Source organism: Camelus bactrianus, chromosome 20 (assembly GCF_048773025.1).
Source record: "Camelus bactrianus isolate YW-2024 breed Bactrian camel chromosome 20, ASM4877302v1, whole genome shotgun sequence".
NCBI classification, from domain to species: Eukaryota; Metazoa; Chordata; class Mammalia; order Artiodactyla; family Camelidae; genus Camelus; species Camelus bactrianus.
The window spans coordinates 12,021,197-12,034,935 of record NC_133558.1 but is presented as its reverse complement, the minus strand read 5'-3'; the positions used below and the strand labels follow the sequence as shown (position 1 = coordinate 12,034,935).

General features: G+C 37.3%; 1 protein-coding gene across 4 annotated transcripts in view; it reads right to left on the bottom strand.

Annotated features, from left to right (window-relative positions):
- Positions 1–13,739, bottom strand: part of RNF144B (ring finger protein 144B) — a 133,787-nt gene that overhangs the window by 64,337 nt on the left and 55,711 nt on the right. The window contains exon 1 of one of the 4 annotated variants that reach the window (XM_010974258.3): positions 1,711–2,127. The exons of 2 other annotated variants lie outside the window; for them this stretch is intronic. The gene's annotated coding sequence lies outside the window, so the exon portion shown is untranslated. Of the gene's footprint in view, positions 1–714; positions 828–1,710; positions 2,128–13,739 lie in introns of those variants that run through there. One more of the 4 variants, XM_045509573.2, reaches the window with a different exon arrangement.

Below are 13,739 nucleotides of genomic sequence, written 5' to 3'. Positions count from 1 at the left end.
CCACACTCAAACCTCACTTCCAGCACAGTACTGCAGAAGTAAGTTATCTAGGGTGATTGGGTTTTTTGGAGGGGGAGGTGAGGTTTTTTTCTTTTTGTTTTAAATAAAAAGCCAAGCAATATTATTCTGCTGTTCGACATCTTCTTAACATTTCCTCTACCATGAATTTCTTTATTCAAGACAGTTCCAATTAGTCAGAGGCTACTTTTGAAATCATTTGTTTTTTCTTTCCCACTTTACTAACTTCATGCCCACCACAAAGAATAAAATCCCAGTCACAGGTGTGCAAAAGGCAGGAGTTTCTGAAAATGTGGGCGTGGATTTCCTAATACAGTTATCTCCACGTGGCCCTGTGGCTCTGCTATAGATATATTTCTTTTTCTCTCCCTCTCTCATCCACTAGGTAGCTTCAGAAATACTTAAGGGAATATGAAAACAAATATATGTATATATATGCATGACTGGGACATTATGCTGTACACCAGAAATTGACATATTATAACTGACCATACATCAATTTAAAAAAAAGAAGAAGAATGAACCCTTGGTAAAAAAAAAAAAAAAAAAAAAAAAAAGGAACGAAATAAAGACTGACAGACTTAAGGGACTGCTATCCATGGAAAGGACTTCGGTTGAGAAGGCTGGACAGAGAGAGGAGACAAGGGATCAACAGAGGAATAAGATATGAAAGTGATTGGAGACTAAAAGACTCACCTTAGTGAAAGCTGCAGCAGCCAGATACTTTAATTAGCCAGCAACTCAGTGAAGACTGGCTGGATTCCTTCTGCCTCTTACCCACGCCCTAAAAACTGAGTCATCTCAAAGTTCATTTCTTTTGCTTCTGGGCCCTAGACACCCCCAACTGGCTGCTTCAGATATGTTAGATACATTGTTCTTTCATTCATACCTAGCAATGTTCAAATAAACATCCAGAAATACCACATTAGAAGAACACTGCTAGTCCTACTGAAATCCCAGCTAATAATATAAGAGACTTGCAGCAGAAAGAAATAAGAAAGTAAGACTATAGTGCAAGCATGAAGGCAGAAAACATTTTCCCAGAAAGGGGAATTAATCTCTGAGAAATCCAAACATGAGAAGTATATGCATCAGGAGTAGATTTACAGCAGAATCCCTTAAACTAATAAGAAAAACAAAAGATGCCCTGGAAGGAGTAAGCTAAAGATACCTTTTCTCTGCTGATACAGAAATCAGTTTCATTTTAACTTAAACTAGAGAATAGCAGTATAGGATCAAAGTTTCACAGTTTTATCAGCAATTACACAACAAAATAACCAGCATAATACATGGCCAAGATCTCATGGATAACATAACATCTTATCCATATCTCTCTATGTCGCTATTGCTCCAAATAACAGAAGGTAAACAGCTGAGATTATGCCAACTCTGGTCTCCACTGAAGACATTGAGAGGTTTGACCTAATACTGAAATTCACAATACACACCGTTTTGCTAGAAATTAAGCTAGTTTCTTTTTACCTTTACAAAGACATCTATTTTTAAAAGTTAACAGGTGTTTTAGGCATTCAGAATGAATTCAGTTCCATATGGATTAAGCAGTGGAGGTAGAAAATAAAGCTAAAAACCACGGTATCAGAGTGAGTCTCCCGTCCTTTTTTTTCTTTTCTTAGCCCAACACCACTGCTGTCTCTCAATGCCTGCAGCGTTTAAAAAGCTTGCTAAACCTACCTGGCAGGAGAGCTACGTTCCACCCGGCCGCCGGGCTTCTCAGCAGCCTGCCTCGCGCGCACCGTCCGCCAGGGCTGCTCGCACCCCCGGGAGGAGGAGCTGTTCCATTCTCTCCCCCTTCCTCCGTGCTCTGCGGCTGACAGCTTTGCACTCTGCAGGACTGCAACAGGGTTCGGGCTCCCAGACCTATGGGGCCGGAGGAGAAGGAGGAGTACCTATAATCGCCTCCTGCCTTTGGGCGCAGCTGCGATGCCCGGGAACCTTGCAGAGCGTGGGGCGCCGCACGCCAGCAGCCGCGCGTTTATTTATACAGGAAGCTCAGGCGCGGCACTTCCTACTTCCCATCTGGGTCTCACTTCAGCTGCAGGTGATGGTCTTAACCCTGTCTGAGCCCGGCTGCCAGCGCAGTCCAGCCCTCCTGCACTCGCTCCACGTCTCAGGACCTCTCTCTTGTCCTTCTGGGACGGCTACCGCAGAAATCCGGAGCGGGGTGGCCAGCAGCAGCCCCTAGTGTCCTTCATCCTGCCTAGCCCGGGACACTTCACCTACCGGCCTTCAGAGCTTGCTGCTTCTCTGCACGTGTCCTCCTAGGACATCTGGTTCCCTCCTTCACAGCTCTTTAAACCTCTTGCTTCTACTTCTAACAATCCAGACCTGCCTTCCCACCTTGCTAGGAAACTGTTCTTGTAAAAACACTTCCCATGCACATCTCATCCAGAACACCTTGTACAGGATTTGTCCTTTTGCGTCTAATGATAAAATTAGAACGCAGGCGAATCAAATCAGGACTGGCTTAGCTTACCTTTATGAAACAATGATTTTGCTTGAAGTGCTTTGTCAACAAGTTATGCGGGAACTGCTTAGAAACCTAACAGGTTGTAGTCCAGTTAAAGAAAATGTAACAAAGTAATCATCCAGAAGCTGTGGGGTACCACCATGTCCCTTCCTCACTCCAAAACCTGGACACTTAGTGTCTGTGTGATGTTTACAACACATTACATACCTACTCACTCCTCACACCCACCCCCTTCCCCCATGGGTCACAGTCACAATCCCAAATCTGTTCAAAGCTGCAATTTAGATACGTGGCTGTTGCTCTGACCGGGGAATTTTCTGTGCTCACTCCGCCACTTCACTCTGCTTTTGCAACCACGGTCAAGAATGTGCTTCCTGAAATGAAGGGACTCACAGCCCTTTGTGGAAGGGATCTGAGCATGCCAGTGAAGTATCAGCAGTAGGCACCGTTCCAAAGGACACAAGCAAACGGCTTCTCAGCTCGCCATGTTGAAGAAAACCTCAAGGTCAAAGCCAAGTGCTGAAGAACACAGTGCATCTCTGTGGACGATCATAGGACAGGCAGGAAGACCATTCCACGAGCGGGGGAGAAAGGGAAGGAAAGGGAGATAAGACGGTAAGAGAACACACAGTGGGGACCCCAAATAATAGAACTGAAGGCTCTTTGAGCTTGAAAAGTCCTTCTAGCTAGTTTAGTCCAAACACCTAATTTCAAAAATGAGGAAACCAATGTCCAGGGAGATTTAAGTGGCTTGCTTGAACCAGACAGGGGCAAAGCTGGAACTAGACCTAAATCTGTGTTAGATGAAAAAGGTTTATGTTAATGAAAACCACCCCATGGATGCCTAACTTCAAATTTAGCAGAAGCTTAGGTTCTGGGATAATCAATCTCAAGGTATTTTCTCAGTGTAGTGACGATTGTTGATGGACAGGAATCAGGAAAGATAAACAAAGCACCTTCTAAGAGGTTAATTTTTTCATTAGTGTCAATATAAAACTTTGGTGCCTTAAACCAAAGTTCAACACAGAGTCTACTTTTTAAATTACCATGCAATTAAATTATAATCTCTTATAATCTCTTGTCAACAGGATAAGGGAAGAAACTAATATGAATGAAAACGTGGGTTAAGCAATAATCATGCTGCTGCAAATAGCAAATGGGAAGAAAAATTATATTGTATAATTAAATAATATTGGTATTAATTATTTTCAACCATGCAAGTTTATAAAAACTGCAAATTTTAATAAGACTAAATAAACATGTAGAACGTGGTAGTATTATGTGAACAACTCTTTCAGATCTGTAATAAAAATAAAATTTAACCAAGGAGGTTAAAGACCTGTACACTGAAACCATAAGACACTGATGAAAGAAACTGAAGAGACACAAATAAATGGAAAAACATTCCATGCTCATGGGTTAGAAGAATTAATATTCTTAGAATGTCCATGCTACCCAAAGCAATCTACAGATTCAATGCAATTCTATCAAAATTTCAATGGCATTTTTCACAGAAATAGAACGATCCTAAAATTTTTACAGAACCACAAAAGACCCCAGATAGACAAAGCACTCTTGAGAAAGAACAAAGCTGGAGGAATCACACTTCCTGATTTCAAACTGTATTACAAAGCTATCTTAATCAAAAATGAACACATTGAATCTGACTATACTTCAGTTTCTTTAAATAATAATAAAATAAAACATGCAAGTTGCATATTTAAAAAAATACTCTTTCAGATCTGCCTAATGAATCCACAGTGAGCATTCATTTTCGCAAGCATGTATTGATCTCCTCCAGACAAGTGGCTAGATGCTGAGAAGACAGACATAAGTTAGACACGGCCCCTGTCCTCAAAGAGCTCTCAGTCCAGGGAAGGAGTCAGACAAGCAAGTAAATTATCAGGGTACTATAATGTGTACATATGTGATACAAGAGACGAACACAGGACCACAGAGAAAAAATTAACTAAAGGAAGGGGGTTGGTGAAAAGAACCATGGGAGGCTTCCCTGAGAAAGTAACTTAAAGCTGAGGCTTCAAGTAGCCAAGTAGGGAAGGTGGAGAAAGGTGAACCAGTCAAAGGCAACAGCCAGAGCAAATGCCTAGAGATGTCAGATTTTAGGTGACACTTTTCAAATTCAGACAGAGCAGATGCATTCACAATAAAAGAATGAGGGCCTGGACTAATTTAGTGCCAACGGGCATGGAAAGGAAATGAACAAATGGAGAGAGATTTCTGAAACAGAACTGATGGGACCTGATATCTGATTGGATGTAGAGGATGAAGGAGAGAGAACTGCTCAAGCTGCTGGCACCACTAACTCAGAATGAGAATAAAGGAGAAGTAGCCATCAGGAAAATGATGATTCAATTTAAATCCTGCAGGATCCTAAGTGTCTCTGGGACACATAGAAGACTTGTCCAGAGAGATCTGGGGTAGAGGGTCTTTTAGGAATTGCCATCATTTAGGTGGTGCCTGTGGATGAGATTACAAAGAGGGAAGAAGGGGCTTTCCACCTAATACACACTCTTATCACCCACTCATTTTTATGTAACCTTAAACGAGTTATTTAACATACCCAAACTCATGCATAAAATAGGCATGATGATATTCATCTCATAGGTAGTTGTGAGGCTCAGTGAGAGGTTTGTAAAGTAGCTAGTTTGTGTCTGGTGGCACTATACCAGTCTTGAAGGTGGGGCAGTGAATGGCACCTCCTGAAATTGTGCAGTACACAACCTGTTCAGCTGGACAGGTTCAACCTGGCCTGATACAGTCAATGTCATTCATCTTAGAAGGAAGGGAAAAGGAGAGAAAAAAGAGAAGATGATCAGAAAAGAGAATTCAAAGGAACACCAGTTTGGATTTTGTTTTTTTTTTTTTTAAAGGTAGGTAAAAGAGGATCCCTCATATAAGCCTAAGAAGGAACTGCTTCTTTTAGACTAGAAAAGTCAATGTAACATTTGATATCACAGACTGAGAAGTAAAATCCAGTCACTACAGTCTACAAAAATATTTTTCATCTTTCTGAGCAATGATAGTCGTGCTATTACAAATTGTTCACCAGAGATTGCAGTCATGTTGACCTTCATCACAATAGAGAATTTCCTAACCGCAACTACAGACTTTCCTAAAGAAAAGGAAAACAAAATCTTGACATTAATGGTTAAGTAATCCAAACCGTAGGAATTGTATTAACTTGTAACATACCTAAAGTCATATAAAAGCAAGACCAAAATAAATCTAAAGCATACTTATGAAGCCAAAAAATAAATATAGAAACCTAATTACTAGATATGTATAAGATACTTATGTAATACATATTATGTAATATGTAATATATTATATATATATATATGCACACACACATATATAACATACATTGCAGTCCTACAAAAGCAAGAAATCAACAAATGGAATTTCTTTTTAAAAAAATTATTATAATTAATATAAAGAAAAATCAAGATTCATTCTGATGCTACTAAAATCACTCTTTTCTACCTTGGTATGTAAGTTGGTAACACATACCTTAGACTTGACATCTTAATTATATCTTGCACTAAGACATTTTTAAAAATGTTTCTAATGATTTGTTTAGTTTCAAGAAATCAGGTGAAAGAACACAAGTATTGGGAAACCACCTTCTCCAACAGGTGCAATTCTCTCTCCACAGGAAAAGATTTAAGGCAAAGGTCATGGTGTTCTGCCACTGACAATTTGGCCATTTCTCATTTCCAAACAGCTACTATTTCATTCACATTCTTCTGTTGTATCTAACAATGCTCATCTTATACATAAACTCAACATTTATTGAGGGTATTGAGTATAGAACTAAAAATAACACACAATACAAAATGAGACTGAGAACATGACAAAAGACTACGATAGAAACTATGCCAGAGATTCCTTCGGGGTGGCATGGTGGTCAAACCACACAGAAAGTCAAAATATGACCTAGAAATGATCACCCAGCTACATCCAACTTGATAACAAAAGTTTTCAAAAAGCTGGAGGAGTGTCATTTTGGTTCTATTTCATACATGCAAGAGCATCTCGGCATCTCACAGAGTGAGTCAAAACCAGCTGGGTCCCAATAAGAAAAACTGCCATCACCACTGTTTCACACAAGAGCCCATCATAACTCGAGGCAGAGAGCTGAACGAGACCCTTAACATCCTACACATAACTCCACCAGCAAGCCAGGGTTACGGACCGATGAGAAAATGGAACTCAGCACTCTAGAAATTCACCTGACTAGAAGAAATGACTGCGTTAGCCCTGAATTAAAATTCTCCACCGAAGAGTCAGATGAAATAGTCTTGAGAATCCTTATGCTTGCAAACTTTGCATGAGTCTTTCTACTAATATTATCTCCTCCAAATTCTTGCATATCAGACAAGCAATGAAAAAAAAAAACCCCAATGTTCCCATAAATTTTCATCCCAGCCAAAGTACCAACTGGTTTATAGAAAATGAGGACCCAGTCCTGTGCATCCATATATATTCCACATAGATAAAAGGACTCAGCTGAAATAAAAGTCAAACTATTTCTTGGCTTAAATCATGAGGAATTTTATTCTTGGCATTAAGAGTCCCATCTACAAGGACCACATTACCCATATGTGGGAATATTATAAATGCTGACTTTCCAGAGTGGGACTTTTATTTTGAAACACACCTTAAAAACTTAGGTTTTCTCTATGATATAGATGGCTGAGTCCCTTCTTTTCTGCCTTCTCCCTCTCCTTCATCTCCCACCTCTTCCAGAAAAAAAGTGAATTATAAAGTCCCCTGGAAACCAGAAGTCAGACAAAACTAACAAATACTATCATCTGCAACAGATCACAGAAACCAAAGTGAAGGACATGGATGCCCGGGCTGCATGATTGCTGGATGGAGCAGTGCAGGTACCTTGAGAGGCAAGGATGCAACACTATTTTATAAGAGGGGAAAAAAAAAATTCCCTTCACTGGGAAAGTCTGTTTGCCTCCCACATCTACCATGTGCCACCTGAAGTCCTCTACATCCTCCTCAGAAGGTCATAAGAGGGTTTGCTGTTGTTTCAATACATCCCCCCAGAGGACATGGCCACAGTCCTCACAAGGAACCCCTTAGGGACTTTTCTAGGTAATAACAATTGTAGCAAAACCCATAGCCTCTGTACCACAATGCTTGCATTTCTAACAAAAGAAATCTCAGAGAGGTCCTTCTTAGACATCAGTGTTCCCTAAGAGGATCTTTCTCAGTCCCCTTGGCCTCTGGCAAGGAATCATATTCAGATTAAATATATGAAGATCAGTTTAAATAAGCAATAACTGAAGTCATGTTACTTTTGTTGCAATGTGCCTTTTCCCAAAGGCCTCACAATGATTTTTAAACTCACATTACACCTGACCTGCATAACTATACCTATCTCACGGAAGTCACCATCACTAGCTGTAGGTAATTAATGATCTCATGAGGTCAGCAGTGAAGAAAATAATCTTTAATAATCTATTGCCCAGGGTGTCTCTAATCAGATACACAGGCCTCTCTTTCTTCCCTCCTCCAACTCAGCTCTCTCTTTATTCCTCGACCATGGAATTTACGGAGCACTCTAATTATTTATATGTCTGGCAGTAGTCTGTGAGAAGGGTGTCATAATATTTTTCTCATTTTCTACTCTCATCAGCCCCTTATTCACCCATGTATCAATGTTAACAGCCTATGGTGTCTTCTAAACATTTTTCTTTGTGCTCACTGCATCACGCTGACGTATGCTATACACGCAGACACATAAGCCACTTATCTTAGCTCTGGGAATTGTCTATTCATTTTCTCTGTCCATTTTGCTTTAGAAGAGTTTATACTTTCCCTGTCTATTCACAAGAGCTCTTTGTAAATTATAGACATTAACATTTTGCCTGCAATATATTTTACAAAGACTTTTCCCAGACAGAGCTGACGTCTATTGATTTATTTTGTTACTATTTCCATGAAATGGTTTTTGATGGTATATATTCTGATGTGCCTGACTTTTCTCACATAGCTTTTGGGGGTTCCAGTCTTGATTAAAGAGGTTTCCCAAGCTTTAGACAGTGTATGTGGGCTTCTCTAGATTCTCTTGTGAGATTTTTGAGCTTAATGTCTTTAATCCATCAAGGAATTATCTGTAAATAGTATATGATGAATCCTGTTACAGCTTATCCAGAGAACTACCTATCATCAGAACAATTTATTAAGTAATCCAGGATTTTCTCACTGAACTGCCCTGCAACATGTATCAAATACTCAGTTTTCTATATTTTGAATGATCTATTCTGAATTATCTATTTTTGAATGTATTCTCTGCCAATAGTCAATCTGTTGATTTCTAGGCCAATACTATTTTGATTATAGTGACTTTATAGCATTCTTATTTTTCACACTTTTCTGGGCTACAATGGGGCATTTATCAACATAAAACTTTATGATCATCATACACAATTTTTAAATACCCAGGTTGTCAGTGTGTTTTTGAATTACTGGAAATGTATATATTATACACTTTTATGGTTTTATTATATTATTTAAGGAAGCATTTCCTCCCATTTCTTAGTGCTTATTGCTAGAATAGGGAAAAGCTTTCAATTTATACATTTATCTTGCATCCCTGCCATCTCCCCAAATATTTTATTAATTCTACTAGAGTGGCTGTTTTTTTTTTTAATTTAGTCTCATTTTTGAGGGTTTGTATACAGTCATATCGTATCAGCAAGAGAAAAAGATTTTATCTCTTCTTTTCTAGTAAATATGCCAGCAATATAATTTGTTGTCTCACTTCATTTTCTAGGACATAAAAGATAATGATAAAAATGCTGCTCATAGGCATTCTAATTGAGATCCTTATTTAATTGGTTTTAGTATTTTGCCATCTATAATGAAATTTGTTGTTAGTTTTTCACAAATAGTCTTTATTATGTCTAAAAAGTGTCCTTCTATTTAAGAGCTTTATTAGTTAGGAATAGTACTAAACTTTACCAAATGACTTTTTAGCAATTATTATATGATCATGTTATCTTTTTAAATTTTGGTATAATGGATTGGGTGCCTGGGTTTTCTGATACTGAACCAAATTTACATTCCTGGAATAATACCTTCTTGATCATACTGTATTGTCTGATACTGGTATTAAAGGTATACTGGCTTTATAATGTGAATTGGGGAGATCCTTGTCTTTTTCTATGATCTGGAAAAGTTTAAATAACATTGCAATTACCTGACTTTTAAAGACAGAATGACCATAAAATTCTTTATTCGAACCAGGACACTCTGAGAATAAAAGAAGCAGCTAATAAACAATTAAAACTGCATAACTTTTAAAATATACATTAATTGACAAAATAACTGGTTTTATTATATTGGTAGACTGAGAAAATAGTTCAATTCAAAAATTGTTTTCAAAAATAAAACTTAAAAAAGTTTGTATTTATTAATTTTTAAAAACTTCTGTATGTTACTTATCTTAATATTAAAAATATGACAAGGAAAATTATTCTTGGCAGATATTCAAGTACTTTAATCAGTTTGTCACTAATACTGGGTCATTGCTCTGTCTATGAAGGATGTTATATTATCAATATGATCTTTTTTAAATAAAAATTCCTTCAAAGGCACATTTCATAGTTGAAAAATATGAAATCATTGACACCTTCAATTTACTCTTTTCTATAGACCTTAATATTTTTAATTGAGAAGATACTCTCCTGAGTGCTCAAGTACCTAGTAAGCTCAGAGAAAATTCTACTAAATGGAATATTTTCTTAATTCTCTTATGAATTAATTATGAGAATTCTACTAAATAGAGTATTTTTCTAAGTTCTCTCATGAAAAGCATTTATAAAGACACTGCGTTTGTGCATGTAACACCTTTGAGAAATATTGATACAAACCAAACACATCAATTAAATTGTATTTATTTATGATCCTTTTTAGTTTCACCAAAATTAGATACCCTGAAATGACAGGTCTTCAATCTATTTTGAATTCTGATTAAAAACAAATTTTTCCTATCAGCAATAGTACTTCTACGAAAAGATTCTTCCCAAAAGTCCAGATATTCCACATGCAACTACAAAATTTCAAAATTAAATCCTGTATACCGCATTTGAGTTCTTATTTAATTTGCTCAGTTCCTACCTTGTATTTCTAAGGGTAAATTCTAGTGCCTTCCTATTTACAAGCTTTGTGTTCCATAACTGCAATTTGTACAGCTTCAAAAGCTGAATATTTTTCTTGCTCTGTTAGCTTTGATTAAAAATTTCCAACTGGTTTCAAACAAAAGTCAAGCCAAAATTAGAAGACTCTTTGCAAAAAACAGTCAATACTATCCACGGGCATTGATTTACAAAGCAGTTCTTCAAAGACTCAAAACATTTCTAAAATCTGACTCACAATGGACTCCAAAAAGAGAAAACTCATACTGCATGCTGAAGGATTTTTTATATTCAACAGCAGCTTCATCACAAAAATGTTGTAGGTTCAACTATTTAGTGAATGTAGAAAAAAATATTTGTAAAATTTGGCAATTATTTCTATTTCTATTGCAGTTTGTTTGAAAGAAATAATGAGTTATATGTGCAGTTATAGCTCTGGTAGAGTGTGTGCCTAGCATGCACAATGTCCTGGGTTCAATCCCCAGCACCTCCATTAAAAATAAGTAAATAAAAACCTAATTGCCTCCCCCCCCAAAAATTAAAAATACATAGATAAATAATTTATATATATATATATATAGTTAAAAGTTTCCCTTTGAGTAAAGTTTTGGTTATATGCTATGCCCTAAAGATTTAGATATAAAGTGTAATTTTTTATTGCTTTCTCTTTGATTTATTCTTTTATCAAAAGTTTATCTGGGAGAGCATTTCTTAGTTTCCAAGAGGTTTGGGGGGGTCATAGTTTTATTATTAATTTCTAATTTAATTGGGTTATGATGAGGGAATGTGATCTTAAAAAAACTCTACTTTTTATATTTGTTATAGTTTTGCTTGTTTTTGGCCAAAGTAGCTTATTAATTCTATTTCTAGTAACTAGGGTTTGGAAAGTTGCACATCTCCAAAGAAATGCTCCCTGAAAGGTGACTTGGTGATGTGACCAGGTAACCTGCCCTGCTTACCTGAAGGCTAACTCCAAGTAGTAACAATGGCTCATGTTACAAAAGAATTCTAACTTGCAAATCTGGAACCATCACAGCTCGAGGTAGAAAACAAGGCAATTAATTATTTTTAACAGCCAGATGATTGTATCACCTAGGAATTTAATCAAAACAAACCAAAGACATGCAATACTTCTGAATGGTGCCCAGCAAGCACCTCGCTTAAGTGTTCATTTTCAACATGCCATCTCAATTCCTCCTCGTTATCAATAGGGCAGTCCTTAGCATCAGGCAGACCTGCTGTCCATCTACAAATCCAAGAGAAACACATTTACCTTGCACGTCAAGAGTGCCTCAGCATGATTCACTGAAATCAGGAGTTGAAAGAGGCTAGAACTATTTTAAATGCAAGTAACTGTTAAAATATTTAGTCCCACCAAAGCTTTGAAGATTCTGTGCTCAAATCAGATCAGTCTTGGTGACCCAAGGCTCAGACAATGAGCACATTGAAGAGAGGAAATCTTGTTTAAAATCACCAAGGAAATTCCAAAGTCTTACAAAAGAATTAGCAGCTATTTCAGCAAAGATACACTTGGAAGCAGGGTGTTGTTTTCTTAAAGTTTCTCCTGAAAGTTCAGAAAGGTAAAGTGGAAACTTCCACAGGCCTGGTGAGTTTGAGGAAGAAATAGATTACCTTCTTGAGCACCTACTGTGTGCCAGGCAAGGTACTTAGTACTAAGCATTTTGCATACATTATCTCTTTTAATCTTCAGAAAAGTCATCATTATAGAAAATAATTTGTTTATCTACTTGCATTATTAAATTGGTTAGTAACTGATATACAGAAAAGGCTCACAAAAACATAAGTTTGGCTATAGAGTTCTCTCGTGATATAATCCATTGAGGGTTAAATTAAGACTCCAGTATTTTGACCTCTAAGTTAGGAAGAATCCATTAAAACTTCTAAGATTGCAGGCTGTGATTTCAGCAAACTTTTGTTTCAAACAGGGGCCAATATACCAATCCATTTACTTTGAAATAATTGTTAGCTAAGAATTAATTAAATTGTTACCTAAGTATTAATCAAATGACCTCATGAGATCTAATCCCACCTTGTATTATACAACCAATGCATCACAAAGGTAATTCTGACTAATAACCTAAATAATTTAATTGGCACAAAATTCAAGGTAACATATAACCCGCCTTCTTTTTTAGATTCACCTTCTGCCCTTTTCACTTTACATCTAAGCTTCAGCCATGCTAAGCTATTTTCAGGCACTCCGAATTTCTTTTTTTTTTTAATATATATGTATTTTTTTATTGAAGTAAAGTCAGTTTACAATGTGTCAATTTCTGGTGTACACACAATACTTCAGTCATATAGGAACATACATATATTCATTTTCAAATTCTTTTTAACCATAAGTTACTACAAGATATTGAATATAGTTCCCTGTGCTATACAGTAGAAACTTGTTGTTTATCTCATTCACAAATTCCATTTCACAAATGATTCTCTATTTGCCCAGGTCATTCTTCCCCCACCTTTTTCACCTGATGAATAGTTCTTCATCTCCCAAAATGTCACTCAAAATGTATCTTTTCTGGGACACCTCCCTCCACCTACCTCCTCCCCCATCCGGTTAGAGGGCATCCTCTGGTCTTCCTTAGTACAGAGCTCTTACTCTATTAGAGCACCCATTCCTTCATTCAGTAAACATTTATTAAGCTCCTATTATCTACCAGGTTCTTTATTAGGTGCTGGGAATACAAATATAAATAAAACATAAGACTTCAAGCAGTGTAGGAAAAGAGAGTCACATATACCAGTCAGAGCAGTGCCACCCGGATCCAGGAAGGCAGCTGTGGAGCCCCGCCCTGCAGGACAGGAAGAGTTTAATGGGTAGAAGTGGGAAAAGCCAACAAGGAGGAGGCTGGGAAAAAGCTATTGCATGGGCACAGGTAGACAGATGGACAACAGATTAGCTGTGCTGATGGCAGAAAAAATTGCTCCAGCCAAGGCATTTGATTTAAAAAAAAAACTTTAAAATGACTCATTTTTAAACTTGTTCAAGCTACTATAGAAGCAAACAACAATCATAGAAAGTCAATCCT